Here is a 16,952-nt window from a genome sequence, read left to right on the forward strand (position 1 = left end):
AGAAGTAGTTAATCAAAAAATATCAAGTGATTGGATGATTTTCAATTTAGGAAACAATCACTGTCTAGAAAACTAATTAATACTACTTTAAATTAACGTACATGGCAGTTCAGAAAATTTTGTTTGAATTAAATTCAATGAATCTATAATTTATAAGCTTACGCATTCAATCTGCAGATATTTCCAACAGTACATTGTCAGATGATTAATTGCAATGCAATATTGTCAATGATGAAAATGAAATTGAAAATTAATGGACCAATTGAAGGAACCCAACCCATTTGTCATGATAGGACATTAGTTTTGTTTTGTTCATGAATGACTTAGTTGAACTCGTGATCACCTACAATTCTAGAATTGATCGATAGTCCATATATATACTGGAATTATTTATGAGAGAGAAAAAATAGTCAAGAATGGTTATGCAATTTCATGGTCCCAGTAATTGGGTCATCAATTTGACGTTGATTCTTGCTATATGAAACGGATTTTGGCGCAGGTGGCCGGACAGAGGACGTCCACCACCTCATAATTTGTTCTATCGGCTTTAACTTGAGCCGAATACGCCCTACGAAAAAAAAACTTTTTCTTCTGATATTTAGGCGTAAAATATATATATTTTTTTGTAGGCTTTAACCTTGAGCCGAATACGCCCCACAAAAAAAAAAAAATTTCTTTTGATATTTAGGCGTAAAATATATATATATTTTTGTATTTAATTGTTTTAAAATATTTATTAAAAAAAATAATATTAAAATTTAATAAAAATAATTTATTCATTAATTTTTAATAAGTTAAATTATTTTACACACACCATTCTATGTATTCGGCCTCAATGGTGTTACTATTATTTTAGGGATGCTCTTGTATTCAAAGATAGGGAATAGTGCCCCCGAGGCGTAGCAGGGATAGTAAGGTGCTTGCATGCGGCTGTCGTGACCTGTGTTCAAGTCCTCTCAAGATAGAAAATAGTGCCCCCGGATAATAAGGTGCTTGCATGCGACTGCCGTGGCCCCATGTTCAAGTCCTCTCAAATTTAATACTTCCCTGACTTACCGAGTGTACCATTGGGGCGGTACTCTACATCCCCAGGTTTGTAACCTTGAGTTGGTCCCGAAGGAGCTGCCAAGGGAAGTTCCTGTTGCTAACCAAAAATATATATATTTATATATATTTCATTTTTCAAGTCTTATGGGAGACATCTTTTCCTTTTTTAGAAATGCATCTTGCATCTCCCCGCTCTTCTATCCATTTTTTATATTTTTAGGTTTGAAAACTTGCTAGTTTCTAAAATCTTGTAATCTCCGGTAAGAGATTAAAACACTGTTTTGTCAAACTCTATCTAGGGCGTTGGAATCCAATTCCAAACTCATCAAGGTAGTGTAATTCTCTTTAAAATTGATTGTTTTACAGTAGTCAGCAGTAGTCTGTTGTTTTTAATTACTAATTGGTTTTTGCTGTGGTAGGGTTTCAGGCAACCATTGGATCGGAGGATACAATGGCAGAAATTCGTATCGAAATACTGTTGTTTTCAGGTACTCTCTCTCTATGTGTTCAAATTTCTCAAATTTATTTACTGTATATATATATGGTTTTCATTGAAGATACTGATTGCCATCGTCTCGCAAGGTTTTTTTTTTTTCTTTTCTTAATTTATACCCGTTCTACTTCATTGTTACTATTTCAATGAATTAATTAATAATAATAATACTTATACACTTCTTAAAACCTAATGTGTTCTGTTCTGTTCTATCTTACATGATTAATTAACGCGTGAGATCCGATGCTTTCTATATGTTGGTGGGGACCTGGAGTTGACTTTTTTACTTAAACAATTACAGATTAATGATCTTTAACATTGCCCATGTGCTCAGGTTATTTAATTAATACTATATATGCATCCCCTATTACTTTATTCTTATACAATTCTGCTGTATTTAGTAACCTTCCAGGTGGTGAATTGCTCAAGATTCTTTCAACTTTTTTATTTATTTTTTTAATTTTATATGTTTTAGATTTGTAAATATTTTTACTAACCCCAATTTTGGGAGCAATTCCGAGTCCTGATTCCGTAATGCTTTGAGTAAGATCAAACCCTTGTGCAATTTTCAATCGCATTGTATATACCATTTTTAACCTGAACTATCTCACATTCAACATTATTACATAAATAAATAGGTGCTACTTCAACCAACTCGCAAATGTATTCTTTCTAATACCATACACCACAAAAACTCATCTTCAACTCTGTCAGTCCATCCATAACTAAAACGCAAAAAAATAGGAGCTTGTTAAGGAAAAGTTTCTTGTTTGTGTTGGCATATTTTGCGAGCAAAAGTTGCCTTGATCTACATGTGGTGTTGCTTCAATGGAATGTTCACATCTACGTTGAAGCCATGATTGTCAATCGAAGACTGAGGCAAAGGATCACATCTATACCTTGCTTCAGCATTGTTCAGATGGACTTTGCCAGGACAAGTGAAGCTACTAATGAGTTTAGTGAATGTTTTGACAAACTTGAGAATCATATTCTTCGACATTTGTATCTTCTAGTTGGAAGAGCTTTGAATTCTGAAACAAAACTATCCATGACATTAGAAGAAGATTGAAGATGCAAATTACTTTAGAAATTGACATTCTTCTTAATTATGGAAGCTGGTGGAAAGATTATTTTGGATGCCTTTCCCATTTTAAGTAATAAGAGCTAAATGCATTTCCTCTTGGAGAAGAAATTAGTAGCACAAAACTTAGGTGTAATTTTGTGCAGGTTAGTGTGCTTTAATTGAAAGGAGTACTTGTAGTCTGAATCATTCATAGAATTCCATGAAGTTGTTACTCTACTAAAACAACTAAAAGTTCAATTTGTATTCGGAGTCAAAAACACAGTTTGGGCAATTACTTTGATGGATCATTTCTCTGTCCGGTGCTTAGTATGGCAATCTGGTAACATATTGGTAATTCTTATTAATATTTAATGGCTATAGAGCAATTGCATTTGCAAATAACACCATTTCTCTTGGTATATATATTGTACAACTCTAGAAAGCTTTCTCTGAATCTCATGTGTCTAGGTTGATGCGGTGCATCCTCTTTCTTATATGTACTTGTTAAGTTGTTAACCTACTTGTACCTACAGGCTACAGCTGTTGACATAGTACTTATAGTAAAGAATGTTGAAATTTATCACTTCTATTTCAGGTTTTGAACTGCAAGATTAATCTTTCTTGAAGTGGTCAATTGGTGGAGCAGTTATGTAAATCACATTAGCTTATGTTGAAATTGTCAAAACGTCAATTGAATTCGCTAGTAATACAACATTCATTCATTTTTGGATATGGGATTTGTTTGTATCTATAAATGTAGTTCTGCTTATGCATAATAATACTCCTACCTGCTGCGGTAATATTTTGCAATTATAATTGATTTCTTTTACCTTTAAAGTTTAAATAACAAATTATTCTAAAAATCTACGATGTAGAAAAAGACTCTAGTATTTGGGGTCTAATACAGGTCTTCCCTCTCTAAGTGAATAGTTATCCTACAAGTCCTCTTCAAATCCTTCTACAGGTCCAGTTGTTGGCTTATTGCATTTCATCTGCTAGTTCTAGATCACAACCAGGTCTAACATCTCTGATCTTGTATTCTTTTGGTAAAAATTTTGTTTTCCCTATTGTTATCAAGCATAAAACAGAAGTGAAGAGAGAAATGAAACACGAAGAACATAAAGATATTACGTGGTTCAGCCACTAGGGCCTACATCCATGACACAAAAAGCCCAACGGGGTACATCACTTTATAATATATTCTCTCTTAATCTTTGTATGCAATGATCAACTCTATTTATAGGTGAAAGAATAGAGGTGATAAATATGGAAAATACATTAATGGAAGATTCCTAAAATCAGTACCATAAATCACTTTAATCAATATTCTATCATAGGCTAAAATCTCTCCTATTATATTCACATATCAAATATTCTGTCAAAGAGTAATTGAAGGGTTCCTATAATAATATTTTCCAAATATAGCATCTTCTAACACTCCTCTTCAAGCTGAAGGGTGTATGGAAATAACGCTCAGCTTGCATATCAAATCATGAAACAGATCCTTTTCTAACGATTTGGAAAAAGACAATAAAACTGCTAGAGACATGGTGAATGCGAAGAGCAATGTTACCGAACACACCGGCAGCCCAAACAAGTCCACATAGCACCGAACACATGGCGAAGGTGACGAACAATGCTACCGAACACACCGGCAACCCAAACAAGTCAATAAAAACTGCCGGTGACACGGCAAAGACGAAAACATTACCGCCAAACAAATCAGCAGCCTAAACAAGGCACAAGTAGCACCGAGAAACCCTTAGCAACATTTCAAATGCTAAGGGAATACTCCAAAATGGGGGTCCGAACCTAGAAAGAAAATTAGGCTCTGATACCATGTTGTAAAGCATAAAACAAAAGTGAAGAGAGAAATGAAACACGAAAAACACAAGGATATTACGTGGTTCAGCCAGTAGGGCCTACGTCCACAAGACAAATAACCCAAAGGGCTACATCACTTTATAATATATTCTCTCTTAATCTTTGTATGCAAAGATCACCTCTATTTATAGGTGAAAGAATAGAGGTATAAATTTTGTGTCATACACAGATGTTTACTTATATTTGAAGAATAAATGAAAGACAAACGTCTAAGTCTAGAACTCTTGGTGTATCAATTAATAAACAGTAAGTTTTGGACCTAGGAGGGACTCAGCCCATAACCTTTGCTTTGTAATTTTAAGATTCTAAAATGGCATTTATTGAATTATTGGTAATTGACGGTAATAAAATTTCCCTATGTTGTCTAAAGTCTACCATTGAGCTGAATCGGGGAAAAAAGAAAAAGAAACTATCTTTACATGGGGAATATATGTGTATGCATGAATATGCCATCTAAATCCTTAAGCTCTATCATATTGTAGATCAGCTGTGATTAAGTAGCTCAAGATCCAAAGATTGGAGTTAATTGCACTTTCTGGTGAGAACAAGTTAAACTTGTTGGTCAACCTCTCACAATACCTAATTTTAACTTGTTGGCCAGACTCTCACAATACCTAAACCGTGTAATTTTGCCGCAACATTAACTACCGATTCATGAAAGCAGCAGAAGAGATTGGAATATTGGCATGTGTAATATTGTGGAAGCTGAAGCAATAAAGAGCTTTCCTTAATGAATGGTGGGAACTAGAGATAAGCTAGTTGACGTTATATCATGGTAAAAAGTTTCATGGGAAAGTTAATTTACCACATTGTGGATGAGATTCAGAGAGCTATACAATTGCAAGGAGTCGGCCTATCATATTTTTCTCTCTCAACATTACAGAAAGTTTTACACAAAATCTGCTAATAATTAAGAACTTTATGAGCATGCGTTCGAACTCTCGGGCAACATTGTTTATTCAGAAAAGAATGATTGCAGTTTTCAACATTGTTCTAGTGGATTCTAGAAGGACAAGTAAAGCCACTTTAAAGGGTACAGAATTTTTGGCAAATCGAGAATCACATCATTCAATGTATGCATCTTCTAGTTTATCAGGCTATCACAATATAAGATTAGAAATTGCTATAATAATTGGTCACTCTTTTAAATGACGGGAACATTAGGAAGGTCCTTTTGGAGTAATAAGAGCGAAAAATGTATTTTCAGTTAGAGGAAAGGCTTATCAAAAAATTCGGAGTGATTCTGTGCATGCAAGTGTGCAATAACTAAAAGGACTAGTTGTAACTCTAAATTATCCATAAAACTCAGTAAAATAATTATTCTGCTACAACAACTTATGTTGTTTTAAATTCAAAATCTAAAAAAACTGAGACATTGTTTACTACTTGTGTAGTTGGATTCTTTATCTTGTGCTTTACTAGGGCAAACTGGTTTCACAATGGTTTTTCTTCTGTAGTGCCTAATAGCTATGATGCAATTGTGTTTACATTGCCCATAAAATTAGCTTTCTTAGTAGATATGTTATGCAACAACTTCGCAAAGCTGTCTACCAAGCGCATATGTCTGGGCTTTTTCATTCGTATAAATACTTGTTAGCATCCTTATACCTCAATATTCAGATTTAGTCCCACAAGTAAAGGATTTGTTGAAATTTTTGCCTTTAGAATGCTCAGAGTTTGAACCGTAAGTTTATTTTTCCTAAAGAGGTCAACTAATGAAACAACAGTGTTGGTCAAGGACTGAAGCAGTAATGAGATCGCTAGTAAAACATCTATTCCTGTTTGGACTAAGGGAGACCGTTTGTTTCTATAATTTAGCTTTATTTATGCATAATTATTTATACCTGCTGTGGTTATCTTACTAGCTTTCACATGAATTTAGATAATTTATGATGTCATCAATTATAAACATTTAAAATGCAGCAATGAGAGAGAGCTTGGCTTATTATTTCTCTGAAGTTTAGACTACAGTAATTGTGGCCTACTCTCTAGGTGAAAAACTAACCAAGGAGCCCTCTTTATATCCTTCTGTGGGCACTGTTGCTGCATTCTTCTGCTAGTTCAAGATCCCGACCAGGTCAAGATCCTTTCTGATCTTCTATTCATTCTATGATGTTTTTGTGTTTCCTAAAGTGTAGGATTCTAAGACAGTAGCATTTGGTGAATATTGGAATTTGATTGTAATGAAATTTGCTAATATTGTGTGTGCGTGTGTTGGTGTGTGCGTATAAAACAACTCAACACAACTCATTTTCTTGACCTTATGAGTACAATGGGAAACGAATTTGTGTGTGTGCATGAATCTGCAGGCAAACGCCATCTCTAAATCTCAGATTTCATCATATTATAGATCAACATCAAAATAAAGAATTGCTAGAATATATTTGTGTTGAAAGTAGTAAACAAACTTTTTTCCTACCTGTATCTGATGCAAGGCGGTTGAGAAAAATGCAGTGGGTGTACGTAATCCTCCCATGCCAAAGCATCTTACCTAAATGAGTATTTCAACCAATGTCTGCATGAAAGATGGACGTTGGAGATCGAAGGCTATTAGTAATATTAAGGAAGTATTACTTGTTTCCCAACTGACATTGTGGAATACTCATTTGAGCAAGAGGCCTTTCCAAGGAAGGGTTCTCTTCATATTGGGAAGAAAGAAGGGGTGGGCTATCCCTTATGTATGTATTGTATCTACCAAGACTAGTAATAGCTTGAGAGTTGGTTGTACCAGCCTTATGCCTTGTGTAGTATGGACTCTTGGGTCGTTGAATGTGGCCTGTTATTCTTTACCTATTTTTATTAACTAGTATGTTTACTTAGCTGAATATTTAAAGGGAGTGAATATATTTTCAAGGCTCAATAAAAGTTTACTAGTATAAATTATGTCCATCCTTGATCTTGAGTTCATAATTGTGGAATGATAAAGCTTCACAATTTTATCTGACTTTGCAGGGTCGAAAGCAGTAAATGCCATACACTTGAGGCTGTAATTTACTTTCAGACCATGCCCTCGATCCTTGTACCTTATTATGCTTCCTTTTCAGTTTGTCTTCCTTACTCTTCTTCCTCTCTCCAATTCTTTATTGTGATACCATGTGACTTGAGCTTGCTGGAAGGTAGCTAGCTACCCATCATTCAAATCCTTAGTTTGGTGGTGTCAATCTAATACGTTGTTAATGCTTTGATGACTTTCATAAGATTGTTTGTTCATATTCGTCGAAGGCTCGTTTGGAGGAAAGGACCTGCTAGCTAGCTAGCTTTGCATTTATTGGCACCCTTGGGTGTTTATAGGCCACTCGCACCTCCTTATTTTTCAAAGTTTCTCTATATTATTGGTCGGTCAAGTTTCCTTTTTCCTTTTAAAATTTATAGAATAGTGCACCAATTCTTAACATTCTTCTTCAATATTTTTTTCCCCAATTTAATTTGTATCGTTTTAAGCAAATATATGGTAATAATATATTAAACTACATATTTTATAAAATTTTGATAATAGAAATAAATTTTTGATAGATTTTTTTCTCTATTCATGTAGAAATTTTATTACTTAATAACTAGAGTTATAAATCTATTTTACTTGTTTGATTTGAAAAAAAAAAAAAGAAAAAGAAAAAAAAAAGAGAACATTCTTCAATTTAACTTTATTTCAAGACAAGAAACAAAGATATCATTATATTCACAAAAAAACATGAAGCTCACATACTTTCTCCAAGTGATTGTTTGCACCTAGTAAGAATTGTTTTTGAGACTTAATGCTTCATGAATCACCAAAATTTTATTATCATACTGAGATAATTTTAGATACTTTTCATTTTCCTTAAGATGTAAACAATAATAATAATAATAATAATAAAATTAATGGAGTATTATATTTGATGATGTGTGGTGAATCCATTGGGGGTAAGTGCGAGAAATACTTATGAAGTATACATTTCATAGCACTTTTACCTCTTATTTAAAAAGGTGTGTAAAAAGCATTCCTATTCTTTTTAATTTGTGCGAAAATACCTTTTAATTAATATAATACCCATTTTATCCTTTTACTCTTCCAAAAATGTCCCTACCATTTTTGTTGAATCTCGATTGTTGCAGACTCCTTCAATTCTTGTTGCAGATGGAGAGATGGTGGCAGTGGTGGATGAAGAGATGGCTGGCAACGGTGACTGTGAGATCTAGCTATGGTTGTTTAAACGAAATAAATGTCCCCAATTTGCATTTACCTCGTTTGAATCGAACATCAGATCAAAGGAATCAGTTACAGACTTATACATTTATATATACTAGTAAAATAGCACGTGCGATGCACGTGATGAATGTTTTGTAACTTATCGAATTTTTTTTTTCATATATTTTTTAATTATTTTATAGAAATTATTTTATTTTATTTATATATATCTTTGTCTAATTAGATTTTCTTTTATTAAAAAACTCATAATAAATAGATAAATGTGATAGAGTTTTATTTTAGAATTAATTAATAATATTTTTTTTATATCAAACAATAAATATTGAAATACTAAAATTCTTTACACAGAGGCTATATGTGATAGAGTTCTATTTTAAAATTAATTAATAAATTTTTTAATATTAAAAAATAAATACTAAAATGCTAAAACTCTTTACACTTTTATATTTTATTTATATGTATTATTATATTATTATATATTTTCTTTATTATAGAGTTTTATAGAAAATAAAATAAGTAATTTGTTATAGAGTTTATAAAATAATTTGTCATTTGTTGTAGAATTTTATAGAAACTATTTTATTTTCTTTAAATATATCCTTCTCTAATTAGATTTCCTTTTATTAAAAAACTCATAATAAATAGATAAGTACAGATTATATGTGATACAATTTTAAAGAAAATAAAATAGTTAATTTGTGATAGAGTTCAGGTAATTTGTGTTAGTGTTTTATAGAAACTCTTATAATATATCTTTATTTAATGTGATAGAGTTTTATTGAAAATAAAATAAATAATTTGTGGTAAAATTTTATAGAAATTAGTTATTTTCTTTATAAATATTTATATATCCTTGTCTAATTAGATTTTCTTTTATTAAAAAACTGTAATTTGTGTTAGAGTTTTATAAAAAGTATTTTATTTTTTATATCAATTAATAAATATTTTTTATATTAATAATTCTTGTCTAATTAGATTTTCTTTAATTAAAAAACTCTTGATAAATAGTAATCGGTAATTTGTGTTAGAGTTTTTTTATATAAACTCTTTTAAAAATTTATTTTATTTTCTTTAAATATATCATTGTCTAATTAGATTTCCTTTTATTAAAAAACTCCTAACAAATATATGAATACCGGTTATATGTGATAGAGTTTTAAAGAAAATAGAATAGGCAATTTGTGATAGAGTTTTATAGCAATTATTTTATTTTTCGTAAATATATTCATAATAAATAGATAAATAAATGTTATTAGTGATATAGTTTTATAGAAAATAAAATATCTAATTTGTGGTAGAGTTTTATAGAAATTATTTTATTTTCTTTAAATATATTCTTGTCTAATTAGATTTTACTTTATTAAAAAACTCATAATAAATATATAATGTGATATTGTTTTATAAAAAATAAAATCGCTTTTTTGTGGTAGATTTTATAGAAATCATTTTATTTTTTTTAAATATATTATTGTTTAATTATATCTTCTTTTATTAAAAAAAACTCATAATAAATAGGTAATATATGCTAGAGGAAATTTTTTAAAAACTCTTTTTATATCAATTAATAAATATTTTTTTATATTAATATTTCTTGTCTAGTTTGTGGTACAGTTTTAGAAAATTTATTTTATTTTTTATATTAATTAATAAATATTTTTTATATTAATAATTCTTATCTAATTAGATTTTCTTTTATTAAAAACTCATAATAAATAAATAAATAGGTGATTTGTGTTAAAGTTTTAGATTGAAACTTTTTTTAAATCAATTAATAAATATTTTTTTATATAAATAATTCTTGTCTAATTAGATTTTCTTTTTTAAAAAAACTCATAATAAATAAATAAAAAATAGGTAAATTAAAACCTCTTTTTTATATCAATTAATAAATATTTTTTTATATTAATAATACTCGTATAATTTTTTTTTTTTTAATAAAAAACTCATAATAAATAGATAAATATGTAATTTGTGTTATAGTTTTATAGAAATTTATTTAAATATATCTTTGTCTAATGTGATAGAGTTTTATTTTAAAAAATTAGGTAATTTGTGGTAGAGTTTTATAGAAATTATTTTATTTTCTTTAAATATGTCCTTGTCTAATAAGATTTCTTTTTATTAAAAAATTATAATAATAGGTAATTTGTAGTAGAATTTTAGAAAAATTATTTTATTTTATATATCAATTAATAATTTTTATATATTAATAATTATTGTCAAATTAAATTTTCTTTTATTTTAACTCAAAATAATAAATAGATAAATAGTTAATTTGTGTTAGAGTTTTATAGAAACTCTTTAAATATATCCATGTCTAATGTGATAGAGTTTTATTGAAAATAAAATAGGTAATTTATGGTAGAGTTTTAAAGAAATTATTTTATTTTCTTTAAATATATCATTGTCTAATTAAATTTTCTTTTATTAAAAAATTCATAATAAAATATAATTTGTGGTAGAGTTTTAGAGAAATTATTTTATTTTCTATATCAATTAATGAATATTTTTTATATTAATAATTTTTTAGATTTTCTTTTATTAAAAAAAAATCATAATAAATAAAAAAAATAGGTAATTTGTGTTAGAGTTTTATAGAAATTTTTTAAATATATATTTGTGTAATGTGTTTTATTGAAAATAAAATAGGGAAATTATTTCATTTTTTTTTTAAATATATCCTTACGCGCGGCACTTTCCTTTTGCTTTTTGATCTTATATTCCCATTAATAGATAGGGCTAAAAACAACGCATTGAAATGAAAACAACGCATGGAAATGAAAAAGGTGATTGTTCCAATTTGTCTAATTAGATTTCCTTTTATTAAAAAACTCATAAGATAATTTGTGTTAGAGTTATTATTTTATTTTATCTATTTAATTTTAATTGATAATTAATTTATGTCAAAGTTAACATATTTAAAATTGAATTATTTTGTCAACATCTTGTGAATTTCAAAACTCACTCGATGCGGGGCAACAAAATAAAGAAGACCGTAGAAGCCATTCCAATAAGTCTAAATATTCATTTAAATATAAATGAAATTATAGATATCAATTTCTTCTTAGCCCAATATGACGTTTCCGATTTTTACCATTTTTAATTTTTCCGGAATTTTGTCGCCGCAAGGCATTTTCGTCTTTTCACGTTATGTGTACGGGATTGTGGTTGGGTCCATTTGAATTGTGTACATTTTAAATTATGTGGATTGAGTAATTTTTGCATGTGGTGCACTTGTGTGTGTATGTGGTGTAAAATTGAAGCAAAAAGAAAAAAAGAAAAAGAAAAGAAATAGTGGCGGGACCCACCACCATCCCAAATTTGAGTTAGAGACCATATTTTTGGTCTCTTACTTCTCTCTTTCCCGTGCGTCTCTCTCTCTCCTTTTTGCTCCTTGTTTTTCTTTTTCATTTTTGTTTCCAATCTTAGAAACATGATAACTCACTCAATACTTGGAGAAATTAAAAGCCATTTGAGGCAAAACGAAGAGCACGACGAGCTCTACGCATTCATACGAGCAATTTCAGATTTGGTGCCCTCCTTGATTTTCGAATTCCTTAACCCATTTCAAGGGTTTTGTGTCAATTTGAGATAGGGGCTCTTAATCCACGAAGTTCTTGCACTTTAGTGAATTAATCTACTTGAATTGTGCCTTAGCATGATTCATTGCTTTGATTTTAGTTTAACATTACTTAATTGAGAATATATGAATATGAATGAATATGTGTTAACTTGATTGTATATAGAAGCATGCTATATGTTGAGTTATGTGTTCATTGTGTTGCTAATATACTATAAATGATGTATGAAGGACATGCCTAAGTGTTGAATTTATAATTCCATTATGCTGTTTCTATTGTGTAAAAGCATGTTGTAGCTTCCTTAAAAGTTCTTATGAATTGTGTTAGCTAATTGTGAGATGATGAACATTGGCATAACATAAATGCATCTATGCATTTACATTGGGCATGAAATGGGAATAATTGATTTTGAAATGAAAATGAGAAGTTTTGGGAAAGAATGTATTGATGAAAGTGTTTTGATAAAACTCAATCGCTGCGGAGTCACCAACAGGCCGGTAGGTTAATGTAACCTAGAGGGAACTAAGGAGATTGCCCTAACGTGGTTAAGCTATATGGGCCCCATAATGACGCTGCGGAGTCACCAAAGGTCAGGGACAGTAGCCAATCCTTCTCTCGGCGCTGCGAATTCACCAAAGGGGGTTACATTAACGGTTTGGAAGTTATAGTTTGAAAATGGGGAGCGACATCAGCATGCATTGCATCCCATAGCATTCTATTGTTTATAATGAGACTTCTTGTTACGTTGTGTTATTCCAACAATGTATGATCCCTATCCCTATTGTCCTATTCTTTTGTTGGATTTACGGGGACACAAGAGACGTGTCTTAAGTGTCACATATTGAGCAATTTACTCACCCCACATAATTAATATTTTTCATGTCACGGCAAGGATTTGGCGGATGATAATCTACCACAGGGCTAAGGGAATGTGAAAGCATTTTTGAATGTATTTTTGTAGAACTTGAAACTACCTTGTAAAGTACATGACACGAAGTGTGTTGTATTTTTTTTTGGGCAACATGTAAAATATGTGGACTAATCGTGTAAATGGACATTGGATAATGTGATTAAGTTTTACACCAGTCGACGTCGACCGGTATCTTGGTAATTACTATTTTAAATTCTCAAATTACACTTTGACATCCATTTGAAGTTGCACGTAATTATTTTATGACCCAATAAAATGCCATAATTATATTTTAACCCCCGAAAGGACTATATTGCCCCGAACCTTATTTTATTTACTATGTGATACAAGTTAATGACCGTTGTACCCTTGAGTCTCAATTTATTGAATTGTGATAAATTATCATTTTGCCCTTTTCAGGCTTTGATATTTTTATTTAATGTGAAAAGACCGTTTTACCCTCGGATGATTTTGGGTCGAGTAAGGACCCGTTTAATGATCCAGATCCATGAGGATTTGGGTCGTTACACCCAACCTGTTGGACCCACGCGAAGATACACACAAAAAGTCCAGAAGTCAAACTAAGATTATAGTAAAGTCAGAGAGATCCGATTCAGATAATGAATAAGATAGAGTAAAAGAATCAATTACAATGGTATCATAAAGAAAAGAGTGCTACCAGTTTAGAGGATGGCAGCTTGCCACTATTACTTAAAAAATGTTATCAGCAATTGATATTTTATGCACCAATTGATTTATTAAATATTTTATTTTGCATTAACACTTTTATGAAGTAAATAATAATTAATTTATTAATTTATAAAAAATGACTACAATTCTTTGATGTATTCTTTACATATGAAGCAAATAATAAAAATCGAGTACAATTCTTTGATAGATATGCTTGTAAAAAATGACTACAATTATCTAATGTATTCTTTACATATAAAGCAAATAATAAAAATTGAGTACAATTCTCTGATTGATGTGCTTGTTGTCTTCAGAGAATTTCTGATCTTGTATCTGGTACGATTTTAGATATGTTTGTTGTCTTCAGAGAATTTGTGGCTTCTTCAAGGCTTAGGTGAGTCTTTGAATTTCTGTTCCTTGGATTTCTAGAATTCTCAATTTCTATACCCTTCCTCCTTCCTCAATGCCTCTATTTATAGGCTTATTGGATTATAAGATGATGACATGTGTCCTCTCCTGATAAGGACATAATCATAACTGGGCCGGACCGAATGATGTCATTATCTTTTATAATAATAGTATAGATATAGATATAAATTTTGTATTATAGTTTTATAGAAACTCTTTTAATAATAGTATAGATTTATTAGGGAATTTGTAATTTGAATTTATAGAAACTCTTTTAATAATAGTATAGATTTAGAATAAATAGGTAATTTTAATTTTATTAGTTAATTTTTAGAGTTTTATATCAATTAATAAATATTTTTTTATATTAATAAATAAATACTGAAACACTGAAACACTTAGCACATTTAACAATAGTATCGATATATATATTATCAAATGTGTTGCTAAGGGCATTTTAGTTCAATTTTTATAAATAGGACCTATTTGCACAAATGTCATAGTCCAGGGGTGTTTTTTGCACGGGAGGGGTGCAATATGAACTATATGCATGTTATAGGAGTGTTTTTTGCACTTGACCCGAATTCATTTGTATTAGATAAATTGTTTCTGTGTATGTGTTATATATATATATATATTTGTGTAAATCTGATGTGTTATAGTAGATTTACACAAAAAATTTGGACTACTCATATTTAGCTCTAAAGATTATTTTATACTTTTTGTATAAAAGATATATATCAACCATGTGTCATGCCGGACCCATATAACGTTTACAAATCTACTTAATATAGGGTTGACTCGTTAATGAAATGAGAAAAAGGTAGGAGAAATAAAATATGTTTGATACGGCGGTGTAAAAGGATAAAAAAATTTACATATTATACATGGCTTTAAAAAAACTTGCACAAAATTATGTTTTAACATAGTGCTAGAAATGCACTAAGTGTTTATAATTTCTTTAAATAGTTTAAATGGTGTTTAGTAACTACTGTGGGAGAGGTCATGTGAGAGCAAGAGCTATATCATGTGTCAACAACTAGTGCAAATATGTGGAGGAGCGATGAAAATATGTTAGTTACTGTAATAAAAATATATATGATGGGTTTGCAATTGAGTTGGAACTTTTAGTTGTGGAAGAAACTAAAATGGTATAATGGTAGATGTGTACTAAAAAAGGTGATGACAAAAGTGGTAACAAAGGTTGTGTATTTAAATTTTTTGCTTTCGGCCTCCAATTATATGAGCCAGCCATGTATGTATCTCTATATAACGAACCAAATCCCTACAACATTTCAAAGAGATATGCAAAAACCAACCACCCAATCATCTTCCATATGAACAGAATTTCTACATACATTGATATATATATATATATATATCAGCAACAAATATTCTCTTAGTGCAACTTTAAAGATGTTCACTACCGTAAAGGGGAAAATGATTTCAAGTTGCCGTAAGAAATTATTACTGCAACTTTATAGTATTGCACTGATCTCGTTTAGGAAAAAGTAGAAATATATCTTTCTTGAAACATTAATAAGATTAGGACTACTTGTAAACCCGTACATGACAATCTTAACAGCATATTTAAGCGTGACGATGAAGCTTTGCCTTTTGGCATTGCATTCAGGCACGGATCAATTAAGGACCAGTGGAGTTTTTTTTTTTTGGGATAATGTTTGGATCCTGTCGTATGAGGATAAGTTTTGTCCTGTTATCTGATGTAGCCCTATCATATTTTGACATTTGTCATAATTTGATACAACATTAAAAAAATGATCAATTTGGATCAACCCATTACAAACGGGACTTTCTTCCCTCACTGGTCAACACCCACAGGCTCTATGGAAGAGAAAGAGTGTAGAGAGAGAGAGAGAGAGTACGCGGAAGAGACGAAGCACCAGTAGTCTTTATTTGAGTTTGGTTGTCTTTGTTCACATTGTCTTTGAATCTCAGCTCCAATTTTACTACCACCCCTAACACATGACTTTCACAATTTTATTTGAGGGTGTAGAGAGAGAGTACACAGAAGAGATGAAGCACCAGTAGTCAATCTAAACACCGAACTTTGCCTAAGAAAAAAATAACAAAACCAACTATGATTTGTGTTCTTAAATGGGTATTTTATAAAAATTTCATAGTGAGAGAAAGTAGAGAGAGAAAGAGATACGTTTCAGTGGCAGAATGACAGAGACATGGGAACAAGGAGAGGAAACAGAGAGAGTGGGAGAAAATCTCTGTAATTCATGAGAAAAAAAAATGGTGGTTTTTTTAGCAAATTGAGGATTTTGTTGAGTATAATGCTGCAACAAAAGGTTGAATTTTATTTGTTTGTTTGGCGAGAGAGAAAATTCAAAGCAAGTGGGGTGGTCTTTTGGATTCTTCTTTGGGTCTTCCCTTCAACTTTCTTCTTCATTTTCTCATTTAAAGCTTTTATTTTTGCTCATTTAATGGAGCTCCCACTGTAATTAAAAGCATAAAACTGTGAGTACGAGTCCACCAAGGACAGCCACCGCCAGAAAAACGATGATGAAGAAGAAGCACGTGGGCGCAAGTGAGATCTACTCACAGGAGTGCGTGGGCGCGTGTCGCTCCCGGCGAATATCTCAAACTGCCGTTCTTTGTTGTTGCCGTCGACTTGACTTGCCTTGGGTGAAGAAATATCAACCTAACATTTCAACAGTCAA

General features: G+C 30.7%; 1 long non-coding RNA gene across 5 annotated transcripts; it reads left to right on the forward strand.

The window, feature by feature from the left end:
* Positions 1–894: 894 nt before the first annotated feature.
* LOC132298888 (uncharacterized) lies at positions 895–8,879 on the forward strand. Of its 5 annotated transcripts, none has more exons than XR_009479984.1 (4): positions 895–1,377; positions 1,467–1,535; positions 6,411–6,564; positions 8,580–8,879. It is a non-coding gene; the product is annotated as an uncharacterized LOC132298888 (long non-coding RNA). The 5 variants fall into 5 exon arrangements; XR_009479986.1 differs by having other exon boundaries at positions 8,602–8,879; XR_009479985.1 differs by lacking the exon at positions 8,580–8,879 and adding an exon at positions 6,942–7,006.
* Positions 8,880–16,952: the final 8,073 nt, after the last annotated feature.

The sequence above is a fragment of the Cornus florida genome, unplaced genomic scaffold, assembly GCF_030987335.1.
Source record: "Cornus florida cultivar Cherokee Brave unplaced genomic scaffold, ASM3098733v1 CherokeeBrave_3.0.0_Hap2_Chr03, whole genome shotgun sequence".
NCBI lineage: Eukaryota > Viridiplantae > Streptophyta > Magnoliopsida > Cornales > Cornaceae > Cornus > Cornus florida.